At 38.9% G+C, this 25832-nt stretch overlaps 2 long non-coding RNA genes across 5 annotated transcripts in view; one reads left to right on the forward strand and one right to left on the reverse strand.

The window, feature by feature from the left end:
* Nucleotides 1-9222, reverse strand: part of LOC122562732 — a 100227-nt gene extending 91005 nt beyond the window's left edge. Inside the window, exon 1 of the long non-coding RNA XR_006315403.1 lies at nucleotides 9132-9222. This is a non-coding gene — a long non-coding RNA (uncharacterized LOC122562732). The remainder of the gene's footprint in view (nucleotides 1-9131) is intronic.
* Nucleotides 8624-25832, forward strand: part of LOC122562731 — an 84817-nt gene continuing 67608 nt past the window's right edge. For 3 of the 4 annotated variants that reach the window (XR_006315402.1, XR_006315399.1, XR_006315401.1), the window contains exon 1: nucleotides 8624-8762. This is a non-coding gene — a long non-coding RNA (uncharacterized LOC122562731). Of the gene's footprint in view, nucleotides 8763-20370; nucleotides 20528-25832 lie in introns of all 4 variants that reach the window. The other variant, XR_006315400.1, reaches the window with a different exon arrangement.

Here is a 25832-nt window from a genome sequence, read left to right on the forward strand (position 1 = left end):
CAGGTAAAATACAATGAAAGATTTTCTTTCACTCTGGATGCTGGAATTCAGTTACTGTCGAAAGGAATCTGAATAACAGAATGCCCGCGAACTTTCCAAAGCATGAATCTTGAAGTTGATTGTGCAACTGCTAATGTCAACATGTCCAGTGCAATCCAACAACAGCTGGAACATTGTCTTACCTACTCTTCAAGAACCATACAGGAGTTTGGCTAAGTTTTAATCTGTTTAACATTTCTGGTTAAATATTCTGGTAAGTAAATCAGAATTATGCAAAATCTCTGTCTAACTCAGAGTCAGAAACATTTTCCTAAGAATCAAAGAAAGCAGAGTCCATTGTAAGTTCAAATTTCCCAGAGAATTACCATGTAATTAACATACAGAATTTCCTATAGTGCTCCGCTTTGCATCTTGGGATGTACATCCATTCTTCAACTACCCAGAGACTGGAAGATCTATGCCAATACCACTATCACAGCACAGGAACTGTGGATGTTCCCTTATGATCACACAGTGTTGTCTTCTATTTGCAACTTGTCAGACACTATAACAGTCCAATAACATAAAAGAAAGAACTGTGGATGCTGAAGGGTCACACCACTTGAAACATTAACTCGGCTTTCTCTCCACTGACACTACCAGACCTGCCATGTTTCGACAGTAATTTCTGTTACAGAAGCAGTCCATGGCTGCAAACAGGAATTGGACAACTTTTATGCTTGGCTGATAACTGGCTAGTAACACTTGGGTCATAGAAGTGCCAAGCAAAGACGTCACCTCCCCTTGACATTCAATTGCATTGATGACAGTGGAGTATGCCACTGTCAACTTCCTGGGTGTTACTATTAACCAGAAATTGATTTTGATCAGCCACAGAATTACTGAGGGTACAAGAGTAGCTCAGAGACTGGGAATTCTGCAATGACTCTTGACTCCCAAACTTGGCTTCTTGTAACACCTGATGTTCCTGATCTTACCTCATCTCTAAACACTGTCTCTAATGCGTAGAACTGTAAAAATAAATCTCTCCCTTACTGCATACAACACCAATTACTAAAAATTTGAATTATACAACATATGTGTTAGATAAAATGTAGCTTTATGCAAATATTGAATGAGATAATGTAAGAGAAGTAGTGACTATAAATCATGAGTGTTGAAATTGAATCATTTTGTTCTGAACGATAGAGGCATTATTAGATTACTTACATTAGATTAGATTACTTACAGTGTGGAAACAGGCCCTTTGGCCCAACAAGTCCACACCGACCCGCCGAAGCGTAACCCACCCATACCCCTACATTTACCCCTTACCTAACACTACAGGCAATTTAGCATGGCCCCCGGGTCTCTGGCGCTGTGAGGCAGCAGTGCTAACCACTGTGCCACCGTGCCACCCACGGTATTATCTTGGGATAGATACTGTGGAGTTAATTTTAATGTAAATTACTCAGTAGAAACTCTCAAAATTGAATGGAAGACAAAATTTTCTCTCTCCTCATTATTTGACTTCAAAGGAGAGTAAAACCAGATAAGGTATAAAGTTTCAAGATTAGAGGAGTGTTGGAAAAACACAGCAGGTCAGGCAGCATTCGAGGAGCAGGAAAATCGACGTTTCGGGCCAAAGCCCTTCATCCCGAAACGTTGATTTTCCTGCTCCTCGGATGCTGTCTGACCTGCTGTGCTTTTCCAGCACCACTCTAATCTTGACTCTAATCTCCAGCATCTGCAGTACGCACTTTCGCCAGGTATAATGCTTACTTTGCACAATCACATCACGTCAGTTTGCAAAAACAGCAGACTAGTTTAAAACTGCCTCTCTTCTAATCTTCTTTTCTCATTGTGAAATAGCCAAGTTAAGGAAACATAAATAAAAATAACTTCACAAACCTGTGGAAGTAACTATTGTAAGTACTAAATATGTTCCCATTACGCTGCAGTGCCTTTGAGATCAAACGGTCACACTTGTATGATGTGCAATTTATTTGGGCAATCAGTTTTGTGTGATTTTGAGAGAAGAATGCATTAGCATTCTTTGAATATGAAACTCATTGTCCTGATTAGAACTTCTGTGCCAATGTGTCATCCACCCTGTCATGAGCAGCAACACACTAGTGTAAAAGGTCAAGTCATCATAGCCACACTCTCTCTCACCACACCTCAAGTAAAGGGAGAGGTTGAAAAGAAGAGCCCTTCATGGTAACCTCAGCTGGTGTGGGAATTGAAGCCACATTATTGGGGTTACTCTATATTGCTAACCAGCCAACTGAGCGAACCAACTCTTTCCTAATGTTTCCTAAATATTCAGGCAAGTAAGTGAATTTTGAATGGGATTGGAATTTGAAAGATCATGATCTCATGACTCCTACACACAAAAATACTGACACGTTCAATTTAAACTATAAGACCATAAGACCATAAGACATAGGAGTGGAAGTAAGGCTATTCGGCCCATTGAGTCCACTCCGCCATTCAATCATGGCTGATGCGCATTTCAGCTCCACTTACCAGCCTTCTCCCCGTAGCCCTTAATTCCTCTAGACAACAAGAATCTATCAATCTCGGCCTTGAAGACATTTAGCGTCCCGGCTTCCACTGCACTCCGTGGCAATGAATTCCACAGGCCCACCACTCTCTGGCTGAAGAAATGTCTCCGCATTTCTGTTCTGAAATGACCCCCTCTAATTCTAAGGCTGTGTCCACGGGTCCTAGTCTCCTCGTCTAACGGAAACAATTTCCTAGCATCCACCTTTTCCAAGCCATGTATTATTTTGTACGTCTCTATTAAGTCTCCCCTTAATCTTCTAAACTCCAACGAATACAATCCCAGTATCCTCAGCCGTTCCTCATATGTTAGACCTGTCATTCCAGGGATCATCCGTGTGAATCTCCGCTGGACACGTTCCAGTGCCAGTATGTCCTTTCTGAGGTGTGGGGACCAAAACTGGACACAGTACTCCAAATGGGTTGTCTTGAAATTGATATTATCTGTCTTAGTGGTCATCACGTTTGCCAGTAGGACTGAAGAACTTCATAAGCCAGTCACTTAATCTTCAGATGGACAAATGTTTTTGGGCACTTTCATTGAAGTCCTTATTTGACTAAAACAAAAGATTTCCATCTACCACACGGTAAACCTCTGCAAAACTTTAAATGGGGCACCTTCATTCTAATGTATGGAACATGTAATTTAACAAACTATTGGAAAAGAAAACAGAAGTAACAACAAAATTAGCTTAGGATTTTAATTCAAACATGTTTACTAGGGAAGTTCTAACTGACTGTAATTCCACACAACTGTGGGTTACATCACCTTTTGCTATTCACTTTTCAGGTCTGGATCTGTTTGGCTGGGCTAGCCTTTAAAACTCATTTGATAATTGTTGTTACTATATTGGCAAATATGAAAACATTTTCCATTTCTGAGCACTCACAGTGGTGACTTGAAATTGCATTCCTCAGTTGACTCGTAAATTAACTCAGCTTTATTATGTTTTTCACTCTGTCGTTTGCCATTCCATGTTATGCATTCAATGTTGTGCATGTCTTTTGCTGACAAATATAGCAATTAAACACTTTAAATTGCAATACTTTCATTACATAAAAACACCAAAAAAACCCCGTAAGTTTTAAGGAGTAAACTACTGGGTGGGGATTTAGTTTAGTATGTGGGCAAGTCTGAACTTTAATTTTTTGAGATGCTGTTTTGGAATGATACTTAATACACTAGCTCCTCCTATTGCATCTAATTTGCATGACAGTAATTCTTTTAATTATCAAGAACCTGGGGTCAGTAATTTGGCTTTGCTGCCTGAAGAGGAAAGTATGGTTGCTCATGTTTATTTCTTCTGTATAAAATGAATTAGACTTTCCCCAATTTGTCATATTGAGAGACATTGTTGCCATAAGATGTTAGGTTCTCACTTCAGTTAGAAGTAAATGTTGATCTATTTATCTGTTGAAAAATCACACAACATCAGGTTTAATTGGAAGCACACTAGCTTTCGGAGTGTCGCTCCTTCATCAGGTGGTAGTGGAGGGCTCAATCCTAACACAGAATTTATAGCAAAAATTTACAGTGTGATGTAACTGAAATTATACATTGAACAATTGTTTGTCTGTTAAGCCTTTCATATGTTAGAATACCGTGATAGTTTCACTTCTTTCATTTGTAAGTCACAAAACCTTTTTTTAAAAAGTTGCAAAAAGTAACATTGTTAACAGCTAATACGAGAATGCAACTTTTTAAAAAATGGTTTTGTGATTTAAACATGAAAGAAGTGAAACTATCACGGTATTCTAACAGATGAAAGGCTTAACAGACAATCAATTTTTCAATGTATAATTTCAGTTAACAAGTAAATATAATGCTATATAGGGTGTAAACATGCAAAAATAGCAAGTGGCATATTCTCAAAGCAATTTCATAAATGACTCTGATCATCATTTTATGCCAAATGTTGCAACTTCCTATATTGTTAACTATTTTGTCAGGCTAGTACAATTAGGGCATTTGTGGAGCAAATAGCATAATATTTTTAAATAGTCACAGCTAAATCTTATAAAACTGTCTTTCAACACTGGCATATAGATTCTGCTCAATTATGACTATTTACATCAAAATGGTGCCTTGCCACACCTGTGATCTGTGCGAGCAACCATTCTAATCAACATTAAGGGCTACAAATACATTCATTTACAAGTAATATTATTAATCATAATAATTGGCTTGTTATGTTTATTTGACAACAGTGAATACATTTTTAAAAAAGGGTAAATTATATCTTGTGAAAGTGAAAGGTACTATTTAATTACTTTCTCCATGTCATAAGTTTGCTTGCTGAGCTGGTAGATTTTGTTCTCAGATGCTTTGTCACCATGCTAGGTAACAACATCAGTGAGCCTCTGATGAAGTGCTGGTGTACTATCCCGCTTGCTATTTATCTGTCCTGGTCTGTTGTGGTGGGTGATATCACTTCTGGTTCTTTTTCTGAGAGGTTGTAAACGGGATCCAAATCGATATGTTTGTTAATGGAGGTCCAGTTTGAATGCCAGGTCTCTAGGAATTTCCATGCGCGTCTTTGTTTAGCCTGTCACAGGATAAATGTATTGTCCCAGTCAAACTGGTGTCCCTCTTCGTCTGGGTATGGATACCAGTGATAGTTGATCATGTCCTTTGGTGGCTAGTTGGTGCTCGTGTATCCTGCTGGCTAGTTTCCTGTCCGTCTGTCCAATGTATTGTTTGTTACAGTCCTTGCAGGGTATTTTGTATATGATGTTCGGTCTGCTGGTTATTGGTACGGGGTCCTTTAAATGCATCAGGAGCTGTTTCATTGAGGTGGTAGGTTTGTGGGCTACCATGATGCCTAGGGGTCGTTGTAGTCTGATCATATCTCCAAGATGTCTTTAATGTATGGCAGGGTGACTGGAGTCTCTGGGCGTGTTGTGTCTTCTTGTTTAAGTCTATTGTGTAGGAATCAGCAGACTGCGCTTATTGGGTACCTGTTGTTCCTGAATATGTTGTATAGATGTTTTTCTTCAGCTTCACATAGTTCCTGGGTGCTGCAGTGTGTTGTGGCTCACTTAAATAATGTCATGCTGCAGCTCTGTTTGTGGGTGTTGGGATGATTGCTCTTGTAGTTGAGTATCTGGTCAGTGAGTGTGGCTTTCCTGTAGATGTCTAGGTAGAATGAAAAGCCAATGGAGAGCTGCACACACTGACCAGATACTCAACCAAAGAAGCAATAATCCCAACACCCACAAATGGAGCTGCATCATGACATTATTTAAACAAGCCACAACACACTGCAGCACCCAGGAACTACGAGAAACCAAGGAAAACACTTACACAATGTATTCAGGAACAATGGGTACCTGACAAGCGGAGTCCGCCGATTCCTACACAACAGACTGAGACAAGAAAACACAACACGCCCAGAGACTCTAGCCACCCTGCCATACATTAAAGACATCTCAGAGATGACGACCAGACGACTCCGGCCCCTAGGCATCATGGTAGCCCACAAACCTATCACCTCACTGAAAGAGCTCCGGATTAATTTAAAGGACCCCGTAACAACAACCAGCAGAACAAATGCCATATACAAAATACCCTGCAAGGACTGTAAAAAACATTACATCGGACAGGCGGGGCAGGAAGCTAGCCACCAGGATACATGAGCACCAACTAGCCACCAAAAGACATGACCAACTATCATTGGTATCCACACACAGTCGAAGAGGCACACCAGTTCGACTGGGACAATACACCCATCCTGGGACAGGCTAAACAAAGATACACATGGAAATTCCTGGAGGACTGGCATTCAAACCGGAACTCCATTAACAAACATATCGATTTGGATCCTGTTTACAGCCTCTCAGAAAAAAAACCGGAAGTGATATCACCCACCACAACAGACCAAGACAGATAAATAGCAAATGGGACAGAACACCAGTGCTTCATCAGAGGCTCACTGATGATGTTACCTAGCATGGTGACAAAATGTCTGGGAACAAACCTACCAGCTCAGTGAGCAAACTTACAACCTGATCCATAACCTGAGCGACAAATCTCCTCCAAAATCACATACTTCCTCCATGCCAGATAAAATGTTGCTGGGCAGCCTTATCAATTTATTTTTATTTATGTCTTTTCCTAATATTTGTGCACAATTGGTTGGTGTAACAAAAATTGATATAAGTGGTTTAAATGCAACTGACCTTTATCAATAACATTAGGAAATTGCATTTACATAAAGTATCTAATATGGCAAAACATCAATATACCCTTCACAGCAGTAATATCAAAGAAAGGTTCAAACTGAGTTACACATGGTGATATTAGGAATACGTTTTGGGGTTCAATGATTCTATGATTTAAACATACCCATCCTTTTCTATTTGTATCCCAGATGTCTAGGGCTGTTTTCCCTGGTGCATCAGAGGCTGAGGGATGACCTTGTAGAGGGTTATAAAATCATGAGGGGCATGGATAGGAAAAATAGACAAAATCTTTTCCCTGGGGTGGGAGAGTCCAAAACTAGAGGGCATAGGTTAAGGGTGAGAGGGGAAAGATATAAAAGAGACCTAAGGGGCAACTTCTTCACGCACAGGGTGGTACGTGTATGGAATGAGCTGCCAGAGTAAGTGGTGGAGGCTGGTAAAATTGCAACATTTAAGAGGCATTTGGATGGGTATATGAATAGGAAGGGTTTGGAGGGATATGGGCCGGGTGCTGGCAGGTGGGACTAGATTGGGTTGGGATATCTGGTAGGCATGGACAGGTTAGACCGAAGGGTCTGTTTCCAAGGTATACATCTCTATGACTCCATGCCTGTATGTGAATAGTCTTCCCACACCTCCCCACACCCCAACCCCAACTCATACTTCTATTAACCACCACTTCTCCTGGCCCCCGTCCTACCCAGAACAAGCGCTGTTTCCTCTTTGTAAAGATGTCGGTACTTGCTTCAATAACTGCCCAGAGTAGTGTGTTGCTTGATCCAAATTACCAATGTGCCTGTTGCTGACTGTCAACAATCAAGTGCGATCCTGTCCTCACCCAACCTGCACATTGGGGTATCTTTCAGCAGGTGTCTGGGACTTGCCTTTCTCTGTTCAGTCCAGGTGCACCAAGGCTCAATTGTCCTGAAGTTTTGTCCTCTTGGCTGAGAACAATGTGACTCCTGGAAAACCCTCTGGACCAATACCACACCAGAATAAATATTCGCATGTATTAAGTTAACCAAGGAGAAGACAAATGTAAAATTTATAATGGATGTATGAAAGGGAAATGCACTATTTGGGTATGGAATAAACAGCCCACCACTCTTCAGTTTGCAAAGTCTTCATACAAATTCTGTAAATCAATAAACTTAGCCTCAGCCCTGAATACAGGTTAGACAGCCATAGTTAAATTAATTATTTTAGAGTGGTTAGATCCACTGTATACAGCATTCAGCTCAATTTTTTAATATAATTATGTTTAAAGTGTTAAACAACAATTAATTTACAAACTCTATTTTCTATTCAAATGGATCACTGTTGAAAGATTGTCCTCTATCCAACATGATGGAAATGTAAAGAGCTGAACACTGTTCCACAATACATTGTAGCATTTTAACCCTTAAATTGCTACGGTCCCCTGAACTTATTTCCTGTTCATAAAGAAAAAACATAATCGCCATTTAAGCACTAACCTAGGTAGCATTTCGCTTGGAGACAGAGTCAGTCATAAACCTGCTCATTATTTATGTATCTCCCATAATGTATTTACAATGGTCGTGTTTTTAAGTGTCCCAGTGACCTAGGAGACCCCTGATGACGGATGACCCTGTCCAGGTCCTATATTTCAAACAGTGACATTCGTGTAGGTTCCAACACACTGATGTCATCGATATCCCCAGGTGCATTAAAAGTGCTCTACAGCTGAAATGGGAAAATATCATCGCTAGAATATACTGCAACATTAAGTAAACAATAGCATGTTAGAATACGTGCCGTGGTTCAACTTTCACGGTCCATTCGATCAGAATTCTCACTTTGCAACATTTTTATCAATCAAACGCTCTGTCCTCACAAATGACGGAACTTAGCAACAGTTTTATTTCAGTTCCCCCCTCCTGCAAGATGTGTGTATCTGTTTAAAACCTGTCCCCGATATCCTCGGCCACAGGCCAGCAGTCCGCAGCATAGCAGCAAGTTCCTCCTTTCTCTCTGGGACCTTTCACTCAATCGATTTCGGGTCAATTTCAGATCGGGTGAGTAATTCAATTGGGTTTCTTTGACAAATGGGATAGCTGGGGCGCTGTTCCTAAACCTAATTCCGAATTTTCACACAAAAAAAGAAGGAATCTGAATTTGACGATGTGGGGGAGGGGGATGGAGAGGGTTTGTTACGGATTTTAGCTGCAATTATGAAAACATCATGTTGAACGCGAAGCGGTGGGGACACTTAATAAGCACAAGGGCAGGGGGGAATGGAACATTAGGAACTTCGCGAAAATTTAGTATACATCAGTGCATATCCTTTTTGAAAGCACCCAGTGAACTAAAGGGAGATGTTTACTAGTAAGTAAATATCAGCGACCCCACCCACAGAGTTTAGATCAGGGACTAACAATATTGACCTTCTTAAAGTAACAGTTCCGGATCCCTCCATCCTCCTCCCAACCGCTGGCCTGAATCTCACAGTCAGTCTGGGCGCTTCCTTCCTCAGCGAAAGTTCCCGAAACTATTTGACCTCTGACGGCACTTGGGGTGGGCTGGTGGAGAGTAGTAACCTCGGGAGACGCAAACACATGCAACGTGCTCTGAAATCCTGTCTACTGATAGCAGGATCGTGTAGATGTAGTCGTCTTTAATGACTTTGAGCTTTTTTCTTAATTAAATTTGCATGCGTATAAAAATCACTTGCTTGTGCTTCTCATTCCCAAAAGTATCGAACCCACAAAAGGCGATTTTAGCTATTAGAGGATATAGTTTTGTTCCCCTATCTCTGATGTTTCTTGTGGTGTGTCTTGACTAAGGTTTAATAATCTGGAATCGGGTTTGATCTTTTAATTCAAAAAATATTTAAACTGTATTCCTGTGCTGAGTTCCAGAAAAAGACAACTCCCCACTCCCCAGGTAAGTTTGTAGTCTCCGTCTCACCTCGTTCCAGAGGGAGACTTAAGACAAAATCCTTCTAATCACACATTCATTTCCAGTGATCAGAGGCACACAGGTTAAATACATCAGTCCAAACACTTGCTGTTTGAAACCAGCAAACCTCTATATAGCAGGCCCGCACTCTCTGCTGCCAACCACTACGTATTTCTGCTGTGGAATAAACATATCTGGGAGGAAATTTAAAAAAAAAATGAAAATTGAGTCAGTCAGTGACCAAGGGTTCAATGCCAGAGGCGTGTTACTGGACAGCTTGATAGAAAATCCAGCCCGCCTTAATCACAGCACCTCTGTTGAAATTTTGCACTTTTTCTAAAAATAAAAGGGTTGAAATCCCAACATTAGCTGGTGTAATTTTACACACTCACTCGAGCCTGTGCAATAACTGTTTGAAGTTCCCTGCATTAATTCTCCACTCAGAAAGACAATGTTTTGCAACTTTATCTGAACTGTTCATGACTCAAACTGCGAAGTCAGTCTGACTGCTATCGCTTTGTCGTTACCTGAAGCAACTTGGACAGCACTAGCGCCCAACCAAACCTCAAAAAACATGCACACATTTGAGAAGCATGCCAATAGACACAAACTGAGTCAAAGTAATGTTTGCGTGTATTTATTAACTCGCTCCTTACAGACCAGCCAAAACAGACATTCATTCTGGATTTATTTTCAGGACGGCAAACTCACGAAATAACCTTTAAAAACAAAGCAAGACACTTTATTATGGAGGGCATGTTTCGTGTTTAATAAACAAAGTTGGCCTGGGGCTGGGGACTTTATTTCATTGAAAGTATCTGCCGAAAGTAATGTTTGGTGCGAAAAGTTGATACTGAGGGGAATCATGTTTCCCGTCATAAGGCCACCTCCACTCCCGACCATTTCAAAGCGAACAAGCCTGGCGAACTCGGGGGTGAAAGTACGGTGCCTCAATGGATAGCTCCCCTTTCCTGCACGTCTCTCTGTAGCTCCGCAAATCGTTTTCTCGCAGTTTTAAGTTTTTCGATCAGACTGATTGTGAAAAGCCCCAGGCATCTCACTGATTGTTCACTGTCTCTGAGTAAATCCGATCGCTCAACCATTACAAAAACACAATGAGGTTATTCTCGAAAACATGTTTGTTGGAAACCTCTCATGGTCTCGCCACTTTTCCCCGTCCACCACATACACACACACTTGGACTTAAGAACACGACGGAGAAAACAAACTACCAAACATACATGTCAGTTCTCGTATTTATCCATTGACATGATTGCGATTTCTGTATAATGCTATTAATTATAAAAACTAAGCATGATTCAATTGTTTGCAGCTAATGCCGTCACCGGTTTTTCACTTATTTCTCTCCTCGGGAATAACGTAAGCAGGCACCCTTCATATGGTTTTTAAATTTTGGTTTTGTGTGTCTGTTATTCCCTCAGTAAAAATCCTAACAGTATTGAACATGAGGTAGAAAGTAACTACAAATGTTTTACATAATTCAATATTTTCAATTGAGATTGTATTTCTAATTATGATTCAGGTCAAACTTTAGAAAAATTGAAAATATGAAATTAACTAATAGGATGGTTTGCTGCAGATATATCATTTCATAAGTTCAGTGTTAAGAGTGTTTTACAACTGGATTTTTTAAAATGGGCAGCCAATTTAAATTATTTCAAATCTTATTTTGTCTAAGCTAATTCAATACTTTCTGGAGTGCTTTTGTCTTAAACTGATTTTTAGCTGCATGTTTTCACCTGCGCGGGAATACCTTGTAAGAGCATGTGCGCATGACATACAAACACAGATACAGTGAAATACAGGCACATAAACAAACACATACATACAAATAGGCATGCATGAAGACAATGCAAACAGGCACACATACATACAAATAGAAACAGAGACGTACAGACAGACAAGCATAGGTACAGAGACATTCAAATAGACACCCAAGGAGACATACAAATAGACAAACAGAAACTTCCAACAGCCACACATATATACAAAGACAAAGAAATTAGAGACATACAAACAGGCACACATACATACATATAGAAATATACAAATAGACAAGAGACATACAAGTAGACACACATACAGTCATAAATTCATCGAGATGTACAGCATGGGAACAGACCCTTTGGTCCAACCTGTCCATGCTGACCATAGATCAAGAGAAATATAAATACATACTGTATTGAGACATACAAGCAGGCACACATACATACAGAGATATAAACAGACACACAGTCATAAAACAAATATATTTATATAGATATAGAGACAAATAAATTGACACACACAGAGACTTCCAATAGCCACCGATGCACATAGAAATACAAACAGGCATATAGAAGTATAGAAACAGGCGCACATGCACACAAAGGTATACAAACAGGCACACATTGAGACATACAGGTATACACATTCATACAGAAAATTACAAATAGGCACACACTGAACTATACAAGCGGGGATACATACACACAAAGATACAGATACAATTAGAGACATGTAAGTAGACACACAAAGAGACATACAACAGGCATATACATATACAGAGACACACAAATAGCCACATGTAGAGATACACAAACAGACACACACATTCATACAGAAAATTATAAATATACATGGAGGCATACAGACTCACACAGAGAGACATACAAATACACACAGACAATTAGAAACATCTAAGTAGACATCCATAGAGACGTACAACAGGCACAAACATTCAGAGACATACAAATAGGTACACAGAGACAGACATACAAATAGGTACACAGAGACAAACAGCCATATTTAGTTGCATACAACATGCAACTCAACAAACAGACTTACTAACAGGTACATACGCATACACATTGACAAATAGAAACAGACACAGAAACATACAAACAGGCCCGCATTCATACACGCATACAAATCGATATACATAATGACATAAAAAATCCACACATGCATAGAGATACACAGGTATGCAAATAGGCACACCTTCATTCACAGATGTACAAATAGACACAAAAACAGGCACACATATGTAAAGACAACACAAGTACTTGCATGCATAAAAATATAAACAAATACGTACAGACACACAGAAGTAGGCACATCTACAGAAATATAGATACAACAGATATTCAAGAGAACTTTGACAGAGAACAGTTACAGCTATTAACTCTTCTCATTTTCTCATCCAAAATGCAAGTCTATTCATTCCCTTTACATGGAAGTGTCCAAATGTCTCAAACAAAAATCTGTAATGTTTATGCTACTTAGAAGGGGAAATAAGTAAATCCCACAGCTTTTTGCCTTTCAACACTTTGAAGATGCAGTTGGTAACAATATGTTTTTGTGTAATAAATCAAATCCACAAACAGAACATACAGGATAGAAAGCTAGTGAAGAAATGCATGTTTCGTGCTAATCTACATAAAATCCGATCAAGTCGCAGTTGTGTTAGTAGTTTGTGCCAGACTGTAACGCGTTTATTTCTACAGTATCAGTGTTGAATCTGATGCATAGCAGAGGTGAGACTGACTCAGCACAGACATTACATTTCACCGAGCGTAGTATTTCCTCAACCGTATAACACCGAGATTTTCATGTCGGCCTGATAGCAGTTCTTTCGAATCCTGGAGAGGCTAAGCTCGAGCCCATAACGTAACTCCCCAGTCACATATAGATTATTGATTTCCATTAACAAACTCCATAGAAAGTGACAGCATCTACTTAGCTGAATTATGTATGTAAACAGTGCACCGCATCGATCTTCTTCCTATTTGCACGCGAAAGAGCGTCTGTTTCTAACCAGACGAGTGACGCGAATTCTGTAACTTGAGAAAGTCTCGAGATGGTTATTTATTAATAATCGCTCTGAAAACGGAATTCGGAGTATGTCAGTCTGAACCGGGTATAATTCCTACAGACTAATTCTGCTCTGTATCCTGTTGAAATCGTTATGTGACACAAAATTTAACTAGGAATATTACAGTATAATTATTATTACAATATTATAACCATGTTACAATATTAAGCATGACAAGTTAACCCAAACACTGTCTCATGTATACTGGATTAGACGTGCACAGAGTTAAGCGTAGCTCTCATCCTGTCATTTGTTTGCCTACTGGATTGCTTTGCTTTGACGGTCTTTCCCTCAAATATATTTTAATTTTATTAAAGGGCAGTTCATAGTTACGAGAGCCTATGATTTCCCCTCTCTCCTGTATGGTTTCAGTTCAATTGTTCAGACTAACAAGGGGTCTCCTTTTACTCAATAAAATACACATATCTCTGTTGTGTATTGGCGGTGCTCAGATTTTCAAATTTTAAAAATCGAGTTAATTGACAACACTATCTAAACTTTTCGAAGAGAAAGGACCGAGGGGGAGGTGGAATAAATCTCCTTGTGGCCGATTTTTGACAGTGAACTGGTTGGGCGTCCAATACATTTCATTGTCACTCAAAAACTCAACTGCGACCAAATCTTGTGAGATGTTGCTTGTGAACCTCCTGCTCAGCGCGAAAGAAACACTAAACGATTTTATTTTCTCACACTAAGTCGTTAACCAAAAATAATATTCTTAAACACAAAAAAGGAAGAATTCATAAGTATATTTTTCTAATAACTAAATTGTGCAAAAATTATAACGGAAGGGCACTTCTAATGACGCATGTGTTTTATCTGATCAATACAAACGTGTATTTAAATTTAAAATAAACAGAAGTCTACAAGAATTTGGTTTATTGTGTTTGTTCCCTCTCTCCCTTTAAGTTCTTGTACGATGGAGAGAAGTCCATGCAAAAGGCCCGTTCCCCTGTGCGAGCAGAGAGCGCTCTCTAAAGGACAAGGGGAAGGATGTAACCCCGGGCCAGGGACATCGTGCTTGCCTGACATTAATGTTCTGCTAAAAGTAAAATAGGAAAACGAATATTAAAGCAATCAGGAGACCTTAAATGCTCCGCACTGTGCTGGAAGAGGGAAACTACAAGAATAACTTCCGACCGATTAACTTGTTTGAGTAAACTGAGAGGTTTTCCGTGCATTAAATTCCAGCCCGTCTACATATAATTACCAAAGTGAGTGCTCAGAATTGCAGAGCACATATTATAACACACAACGACCATCCTTGTATGTCCATTCAAATATACAGCAGTTTAGTGCTGCAGAAATATATATTTAGCATCAATGGAAAATCTTATCTAATAACGAATGGGAGAAAAGCGCCTTCTGATTTAAAATATTTATAATTATTTCAAGCTATATATTCCGTTTATAGCTGGATTTTTTTTAGAAGTTATATTTCTGTACAGTACATACACAATATTATTCTGTACTAATTATAAACTATTAATCGTCTGAATGGATTTACTTTTCAGCACTTTCGGTACTTTAAGAATTAATTTTATTTTGGACTGCAACGATTTCGCTTTCTGACTGTGTTAGCGATTTCTTACCTGTAAGCATTAAAATAGAAGCGTGTAGAGAAATAGCCGGCTGCAGCCAACATCACCTTAGCCACCAGCTGGGCACGGATGCTTAGCTTGGCTTGACAGAAGAGCTAGATTTTCAAAAAAAAAGTTTAAAATTAAGTACACGTTCACCCTGCAAATTGTTTTGATTCTGAAATGCGTTTGTGTGTGATTCAGTGTGCAACGTATTTATTTAAACCTGTCGGATTTGTATTATAACCTTCTGCATGATCAAGTAAAATGTAATAGGATGAAATCCCCTTATAATGACAGTTGATAGATTTTGGGAAGATTGATCGGAGAAACCTTGATATCTCGAAGCCTGTCATGTACGACATTTGAAACCTTTCGCATCTCATGCACAGCTCCTATTTTAAACAAACTTTTCTCAAATTGATCTGAAGTTGAATTTGTTGTTTACAATGTGTAACCGCTATTACTAATAATTTAGAATTTAATCGAAGGAAGGGGAAGGGGGGGGGGGGGTTGAGTATACCGTGAATGCTGAAAGCTCTGTTTCCTAAATGCTTTCAGGTGATTAATTTAGTACAAGATATTGCATTAAGGAATAAACAAGTCATTTCCTGATTGCATACGAACGAGCAATTTACCAACCAAATAAAGGTTCCGGACCTATTGCCTACAAAAACAATAGGATCGAAATGTTGATTTCAAGCTTTCATGAAGGCCGCCTCGAGGCAAGACACATTTAATCTGCACGACTCAAACCTATAGCTTTAGCGGTGTTTTTTTTTCTCAAATTTTGTTTTTAACAAACCAGGTATACCCGCGCCAACAGCATATAGTTTTGGACTTTACAATGTCAGGTTTAATAATCATTGCCCTGATTTCGTGTGAACATCATTAGGAGAATTTGTTCCCTGAATGAACACTCCCTTACATATTAATATTAATGTAACTATAACATCATTCTCATGAACACAAATACAGAAACGTGCTCTAGCTGGTTAATTCGATGTTCCAAAACATGTTTTTTTAAGACTAGGATATCTAATTGGATTGGTTATGTATCAAGTACATGATTTGTACTCAAATTAATTTATGCCAACATAAACCTAGTTTTAATTGACAGGCTGTGCATTGCCCTGTTGCATGATCAGAATCTGGTCAAATAAAATCCATTCATGATCTCATAACAATATTGCAGCATGATTTCATTATCCTAGGTTTAACTCAAATGCTACTACCGCCACAGATACACAGAAGTACAACAGTATAATTTAAAATAAACATAATTGTTAGAGGTGAATAGTTCTGTGGAGTGTGCTCAGATGTTTTAAACAGGAATCGCTCAAAAGATGTTTTGAAGCCAATTACACTTTGTTGTCCCAGTTTGAGACACTGGAAACTTTCCAGAGATGCTCATTATCTCTTTAGAAGACTTCATGAGTTACCTAGTGTGGAGTAAAATAACGTTTTGAAAGTGTTGTTAGACACTTATGTTGCTTCCATGAATTATCACTGGCTCAGATAGAGAACAGACCTTTAAATTAGAGATAGCTTCATTTAATACTCAATCTCCAGACTAGGGGCATTTTCAGTTTTCTGGTGAATATCATCCACAGGATCCACGCTGCTTGATAATCAGCTTTGTCGTCTTCTGTCCTATTGCACCAGAATTCATATGCTCACACCACTGTTCTTTCCTCTATCTCTAGGTTGTGATTCTCCTTTCTAGTTCTTTCTCCATCTACACTCTGGACACAGAGCAGTATGGTGTTGCCATCAGGTGGCCAATACCTTAATTCTTCGTCAACCAGGCTAGCTTCTGTCTCACAAAAAAAGGAATTATGTTTGACAGTATTATGCATTATTTACAATGGAAAAGATAGTATGGTGGGGATGCTTTATATAAGATAACTATTCAGTATAGATCCTCAATTACAATATATGTATCATACACACAAATAGTAGATAGAACAGTAATGCACACAACTGCTGTTTCTGAACAATACTGACAAGACTCATGAAAGTGATCCGGTCATGAGACCACTGAATTACTAGTAAAATTTTCCTCTCATGTTCACAAGGACCTATAGGGAAAGCCCCTAATAAAACCATGGCAGCCAAGAACGCTCCACTTCTCTATGCACATCTGATCTGTTATCTTGAATGAGATGACACTGCTGCAGTGCTGCCTGCAACAAAGTGGTAATGCTCTCAAAGACAATTAACATTGTATATCTAGAACACATGCAAGTAGTTCACCTGTATCATGACTGAAAAAATACTGCTGCAATGCCAGTCAGGCATTTCAGTACCTGGCTCATATTTATAAATGTGTATTGCTCAGGATCACAGTCTTTCAAACACTTAACCTTCTTCAGATTTTTTTCATTCTCCATTTCTACATTCCATTTTGTTTTGGAAAATCAAGGGGTTGGAATCATATAATCATGATTTTATAATTTGTTGGATAAACCTGTCTTTCACTTAACTTTTTATGATTTAAATGAAAACAATTTAAAGAGTGGTTAATAGAGATTTACTGTATCACTAGCAATAGCAAATCTATTTTTGCCAAGTTCACTGAAATAAAACAGGCCATTTATTTTTTTTTAGTGAAATAGTGTGTAATAACATTTCAAAATTCAAGCCTCTGAGCGCAAACACAGCAGGCATGGAGGTAACAAAGCAGGTTCTTTTTCCCAAAGGTTTTATTTCCTAGTCTTGAGGCATTTAAAATGTTTTTGGGCAAATTGGACGTAATAGAGATCCTGGGTGGTCTGCAACTAATTCTAACTTTAGCTATGCATGAATTTGCCATAGGTGTGTTGACTTATTAGCAAAACTAATCAAACAGATTCAAGCTGTAGCATGAAAATGGCTGTGTATTATAAACTTCTTTACAGTCTACTTTTAACTGGAAAAGATGCAAAATACGAATTGTTGTTTTATTCATAGCATGATAATTATATAGAGGGTTAAACTACAGACAGTGAGAAGAAAGCACTGTAACATTCAAATGCATTTGTTCTGGGTCACTTGTGGCTGTATAGGATATCATAGCAATTTGTATGACTCATCCCCTGACACTTTCACCTGTTCAGGGAAATGATTCTCAGAATAACATAACTTTACTTTTATTTATTTTTTCACGCGACATGGACGCTGTAGGCTACACCAAGCGTTTGTTTCACAAATTGTCCTTGAGAAGGTGGTGGTGAGTCATCTTCTTGAACCTATGCAATGTAAATATACCCACAATCAGGTTTTAAATCAAAAGATAGAAAGTTGAGAAGAATCACTAAACGAAAGCATCCACACAGTAAAAAGAAACCATTTTGCAGTGATCAGGGTGATAAGTTTTCCTCAGAAACAATTGAATAATCTCGCTTGCCATCAATCCAAAAATCACAAACAAACTAAAGTGAATTAAGTCTCTTTTATCAGTTTGACATTGTTATCAGAGACTAAGTTGTATTCCACCTGTGAACATTGACTCTAGAAATAGTTACTGTTTTTATTTTGCTGAAAAAAACTGCTCAAGATTTGCTTCCAAGTGGCCCAACAAATAGGAAAGCAAGAAGCAACGGTTTTCTGAGTGAAAATCAGTGGAGAAAATTGAGTGTGCAGGAAAAGTTTGAATAAAAGACAAAAGGAGGTGGGAGGACAAACACCACAAAGATACATTTTCATTAAGGATAACTTACAGAGGCTAGCTGTCCTTTGGCACATGTATTATTTGCTGACAAGTCATCATCCCAATTTATCACTTAAAAGGGACATCATAAGAAACCTCGATTATGTATTTGATAATAGCTAAATGGTATTATTAAAATAAAATCTACAAACCAGATTATCTGATCATTATCTTATTTCTGGACCTTGCTAGCTACTAGATTTCGAACATTACAATAATGACTACACCACTTAATAATTAGTGAGCTGTTAAGAGTTGTGCAATATGCTGAGGTCATGAAAACTGTTATATCTGTTCAAATTACTTGGATTTGGCAATGATTCTTTTGTTTAACAACATTGCTGTGTGACCATGATCTATGTTTCAACAGCTCTGCCTGTACTCACATAGGATAGTGTAAATCAATGGAATTGTTCACTCACTTTCTACATACAAAGTTGGCAAATTACAACTTCAGATACTTGTTCAAGTGAAAAAAGCTGTATCAATAAAATAGGCTTTTGAAGTACTGCAAATAAGAGAGCGCTGATTATAATTACTGATTAGCCAAACTCTGAAATTTGTGTACTTTGGAGTAGCTGGCATCACAGCTGAATCCTGTGAAATAAAATTTCAGTTCAGGATCTTGCTTCAAATGTCCTGTGTTATTTCCATGGTGATAGAATACTTCTAGTTTAGTGAACACTGCTAGTTTAGTGATAGCTACTTTGCAGAGGTTAACCTGCTTCTTGAGCAAAGAGAAAGGAGATTCCTTGGAGGCTATAACCTCATGGTATTTTGGCACAACACAGGATAAGCTGTAAATCCCTGTTCAGATCCTTGGAAATGTTGTAAACCTGACATTTGAAATGTTTCCCATTCCAATCTCTAACTGTATAACCTTTGGGATATGCTCCACTCTTTTGTGAATTGGATGGACACAAGGATGAACAGGTGGTATAGATCAAGAGTAAAGATTAAGAAATCAAAAGGCTTGCTAAGTACTGTCAGAGAGAGATAGCTAAGTCTGGACATTGGAAATGAAGACCAAATCATGTGACAATTTGGAGAATTGGAGGCATAATCAGAACAGTAAGAAGAAACAATCAAGTGGGTGGATAAAATGAAATGAGGCTTAATGAAAAAAACGCAATATCATTCGACCCACGAGGGATATGGTGACAGAGAAAAATGAGCCTATGGGACATAGCTAGCAGGCACACGTGTATCCAACCTTGAGTAGCGTTCTATCCTAGCCTGGGCTCCGGTCTGCTTGGCAAAAGCAAACATTGCAAATATTACTTTACATGCTTGGACTGTAAACTGCTGTAAGTCTGATTCTGTGCAACTTGTATTAACATGTTGATGAGTAGGAGTATGAATAGAAGGAGATATGAAATAATAATCCGAAATGCAACATTCTTTTGAATTAGATAAAAGGGAATGTGGAAGAAGCTCTAAGGGTATTATTTGCTCACAAGGTGTAACATACGATTATCAAAGGTAGTCATGAAAATCTTTCCTTATCATTTTTCTTGAGAGGGGCATATATTGTTAAACAGTGGCACAAATAACTGTTCTTGTTGCATTTTATATTGAAGTGACCTCCGAAGAGTTCAGATCATTCGTCCAGCTTAGTTGAACTTTAAATGTTTTGATAGCTTGATGGCACAGCACTCTTGCAATTTTGAGTCATGTGAAGCATAAAAGACCAAAGCTCCAAGGAGAAGTGGGCCACACAGCCTGCATCACCATTCGGTAAGATCCAGTTAGAGCCTTAGTCTTACTTTTCTGATTGCACCCATAACCCTCGACTCCTCTGATCATCAAAAATCTGCCTGACTGAGCCTAGAACATATTCAATGATCCAGCTCTCTGTGGAAAATAACTCCAAAGACTAAAGCAAATATGTCAGTAATGCCCTTACTTAGCTCCCAAACTCAGCTGGATAGAGTCATGCAGCATTGAAACAGACCCTTTGGTCCAACCAGTCCGTGCTGAATATAATCCCAAACTAAATTAGTCCCACCTGCCTGCTCCTGGCCCATATCCCTCCAAACCTTTCCTATTCATGCCCTTATCTAAGTGTCTTTTAAACATTGTAACTGTGCCCACGTCCACCACTTCCTCTGGAAGTTCATTCCACACACAAACCACCCTCTGTGTAAACAAATTGGCCATCACATGTTCTTTAAATTTCTCTCCTCTTATCTTAAAAATATGCCGTGTAGTTTTGAAAGCCCCCACCCGAGGGAAAAGACAGCTGCCATTAAACCTATCAATACCCCTCATGATTTTATAAACATCTATAAGGTCACGTCTCAACCTCCAGTGAAAAAAGTCCCAGAAGCTGGAAGTGGATTTAGCAAATTAATTAATTAATGTCTCTCTATAGGAACTAAGAGTGTCAGTGTTTGGGGTTTGGAATCCAAAACATCTAATTGCTCTCTCAACAATACACAGCACAGGAGAGCAGAAAAATTGGATGATTTAAAATAAAATGAGAAACAGTTATAAAAAAAATTAAAGAGAAAAGAATCTGGATTATTAATATCACTTTCGTTACTCGTACATTTTCTTTGACAATTGATACACCACCTTCTGCGTGAAAAAGCTGCCCCTCAGGTCTCTTTTAAATCTTTCCCCTCTCACCTTAAACCTATGCCCTCTAATTTTGGACTCCCCTACTTTTAACTTTAAAATGCTGATATTTATTCTTTTCAACTCTGCTCCCATGAACCAATATTATTAAATATTATTAAACCAAATATCACCTTCATTTAAAATTACTTGTACACTTTCTTTGACAATTCACTCACTTGTTAACAGTGATTTGCACAATATGTAATACCTATTTTGATAGCTGTATAAAATTAGATTGTTAATTTGTTCACAGAGTACGTTGTTCAGTCCAGTGCTCTGTTGATCCACTCATTGGCAGTGAAATTTAATTGATTTATCTCAAACTGCTGAGTTGCAATGCTAGCAATTGGCAAAAGATTTTTATCCTATTTATGAACAGGGGAAAAAGTGCATTATCATCATTGCTTTTCTTTTTACTATTCACTATTCATTTTTAAATGTTTTCTTATCACAATGTATAAGTTTCTACAGATACGATGCCTCATGTATCATAAAGTTTCAGCAATATCCATTATCAGAGCTTTGCATCACATCAGTGGAGATTCTGGTGTGGGTGTTCTATGATCTAAGGATTTTTGGAAGTTAAGACGATGACAATGTGCTTTACCCAGACGGCCAAGCTAATTTTCCTTCAGTTCATAATATTTGAAAATATTATGTTAACATGGCAGCTGCACTGATCAAATGTTTAATTATGAATTTCAATCTCAGAATGTGCCAAAACAATTCCCGTACTTCAATTGGGTGAATCACTGGGGAAGCCTGGGTTGAAACTTGCTGATGATCATAAATTTAATTAATTTGACAGAACCAAACTCAACCTGCTTTTGGCTCCTCACAACACAATATGAAAAGCATGAACCATGGCAAAACCACATCTGAAACTGTCCAAGCACCACTTGGAAGTAGGAGAAAATAACAATTTGTCAAATATGGAAGTAGTATTAGTAATACTGAAAATGTCTGAAGATAAAATAACCCGTTATTGTAATTAATAGCTACAAATAAAAAATGGATATAATTAACTAAGCTTTACTATTTGAGAGCTCTGCTTTTGAACTGTTTGGGTGTAAAGTGAATTCAGATAAATCAACGGAAGCTACTGCATGCAATCACTAACAATACAATAATGGCCAAACTCCAGATCCATTCGTCAAAGATCCTTGTTCCTTTTAGAGTCACAGAGATATACAGCACGGAAACAGACCCTTCAGTCCAACTCATCCATGCCGACCAGTATCCTAAATAAATCTAGTCTATTTGCTGGCACTTAGCCTATATCCCTCTAAACCCTTTCTATTCATGTACATATCCACATGCCTTTTAAATGTTGTAATTGTACCAGCCTCCACCACTTCCTCTGGCAGCTCATTCCATACACACACCACCCTCTGCGTGAAACAGTTCCCCTCAGGTCCCTTTTAAATCTTTCCCCTCACACTTTAAACCTATACCTTCTAGTTTTGGACTCCCCTACTTTTAACTTTAAAATGCTGATATTTATTCGCTTCAACTCTGCTTCCATGAACCAATATTATTAAATATTAAAAAAACAAACATTATTAAAAATTACCATGTGCTAAAAGAAAACACCAAAGTGTTTTTCAGATTATAACATGGCAAAAATTTACAAATGACATTTTTATTCCATAGATCCAGCATTTTTTTGACTTGTCAAAACAGAAAGAGTAGCTTATGGATCCAGAAAATGGACTGTAGCCTAATTAGATTCCCTACAGTGTGGAAACAGGCCCTTCAGCCCAACCCAGTCCACACCAACCCTCCGAAGAGTAACCCACCCAGACCCATTTCCCTCTGACTAATGCACCTAACGCTATGGGCAATTTAGCATGGTAAATTCACCCATCCTGCACGTCTTTGGACTGTGGGAGGAAACCGGAGCACCCGGAGGAAACCCACACTGGGAGAATGTGCAAACTCCACACAGACAGTCGCCGAGGCTGGAATCAAACCTGGGACCCTGATGCTGTGAGGCAGCAGTACTAACTGCTGAGCCAGCATGCCGCCCCATAATAACAGCTAATATAAAATTAGTATACTTCTTATATTTTAGTATGAGAAAAGGAAATTTGAGGTGGGGAAAGGAAGGAAAGGGGACGAAGGCGAAAGAAAAAGGGCGAGAGAAAGAAAGTGAGAAAGAAGGAAAAAAGGAATAAAGATTGAAAACAGAGGAGAGAAAGTAAAATGAATACAGAAATAGAGAAAAGAATGGCAGAGAGAAAGGAGAAGGAAAAGTCAGTGAGACAGAAATTTTGAAGGAAAAGAAAGAATAACAGAGAGAAATTGAGAAAGAGATTTGGAAAATAAGACATTTATATAATCCCTTTCACAGCTTCAGGGTGTTGCAAACTTGTTTTACTACCTTTGCAGTATTTACAAAGTGTAAGAATGTTATAATGCAGAAATATAAACCTGGCAGCATCATGATACCAGTTTAGCTATTGAATAAACAATTTATCACATCTTTCGACTGTAGTTTTTCCCACAAATTTACAAACTAGTATGAGTGACCTCCCCTCCAGTGGAAAACTGGTGGCTGCAGAGTTGCCTCTTTGACACAGCTCAACCTAGATTTCCTTCCCATTGACCATACTGCAAAAGGCAGTGATATGTTTGCCAGGAGACATGTATGCAATGCAATCACTGTTCTTCCATTTGGCACTTTAAAGGCTGTTCACCTTAATGCCTGATTTAATTTCTCTCCCAACTTTCTAACTTTTTCACTGGATGACTTTCTCAATTAATTGCACATCAGTTAACACCATCTTAAGAATCTATTTACTTTGAGGTTTTGCACCTATCAATTTACTAATGTGTAAAAATTACAATTGCTGTTTATTTTCTGCCCTGCCCTACTTACCATAGATTTTTTTTTAAGTTCTCATCAGAGCATTCAAAGAGCTTCAGATCATTCTCATGTTCAAAACATTTAGGTAGGCATTTGAGAAAACATCCAGGATAACCCAGGCCCCTCGTGCTACACGGCATCAGTGCTAACCATAGAACTACCACGCCACCCATGTCAGTTATCTACAAATGAAACCAATTATTCAGTTTTTCTCAAAAAAATTGGAATTAAAAGAAACAATACTTTGAGATGTCTTTGATCAGTCAGATTTTAAACATTTATTTTTTTGTAATATGTTTGTCAAGAAAACAAGTGAAATAATTAGTAGTAGGCCATTCAACCCCTTAAGCGTGTTTCCACCATCAATTAGATCATGGTTGACCTCTGTCTAAACTTCATTCCACTTTGGTTCTGTAATCCTTGCTTAATAAAATCTCTCCATCTGAGTTTTGAAATCTTCAATTGGTACTTAGCTGTGAGACCTTGTTATAGGGAGAGTGCTCAAGAAATCCATTGCCTTTTGTGCAAAGACTTGCTCCCTGACATCACCTCAGCACTGCTTGATGCTAATATGAAGGTAACGCCCCTTGTTCTCTACCCTCTTAACTGCTTTAATTTTCTTAAGAATGCCACTTAAATCACTTCTTTTATTATGCTCAAGGAATACTCAATTTGCATTTTAAACTTCAATAACAGTGGACAAACCTTTCTGTCCACACTCCGCACCTCCGCCCTCAAACCCCACCTGTCCAACCACAAGGACGGAACCCCCCTGGCCCTCACCTTCCACACAACCAACCTCCATATACGTTGCATCATCCGCTGACATTTCTGTCACCTACAAATGGACCCCGCCATCAGAGATATATTTCCCTCCCTACCCCTATCCGCATTCTTTAAAGACCGTTCCCTCCGTGACTCCACCATCACATCCACGCTCCTTAAAACCCACCCTCCCCTCCTGGCACCCTCCCCTGCCACCGCAGGAATTGCAAAACCTGCGCCCACACCTCCCCCTTCACCTCCATCCAAGGCCCCAAAAGATCCTTCCACATCCATCCATGTTTCACCTGCACTTCTATGTATCATTTACTGCATACGTTGATCATGATGCAGTCTCCTCTACATTGGGGAGACTGGACACCTACTCGCAGAACGCTTCAGAGAACATCTCCAGTACACCCGTTCCAATCAATCCCACCACCCCGTGGCCAACCATTTCAACTCCCCCTCCCACTCTGCTGAGGATATGCAGGTCCTGGGCCTCTGCCATTGCCACTCCCTTCCCACCTGACTCATGGAGGAAGAACACCTCATCTTCTGCCTCGGAACCCTTGAACCCCATGGCATCAATGTAGACTTCATCAGTTTCCTCATTTCCCCTCCCCCCACCTTATCCCAGTTCCAACCTGCCAGCTCAGCACCATCCTCATAACCTGTCCTACTTGTCAATCTTCCTTCCCACCTATCCGTTTCCACCCTCCTCTCTGACCTATCACCTCCATCCCTACCCCCATTCACCTATTGTACTCTTTGCTACCTTCTCCCCAT

The sequence above is a fragment of the Chiloscyllium plagiosum genome, chromosome 25 (assembly GCF_004010195.1).
Source record: "Chiloscyllium plagiosum isolate BGI_BamShark_2017 chromosome 25, ASM401019v2, whole genome shotgun sequence".
Classification (NCBI taxonomy): domain Eukaryota; kingdom Metazoa; phylum Chordata; class Chondrichthyes; order Orectolobiformes; family Hemiscylliidae; genus Chiloscyllium; species Chiloscyllium plagiosum.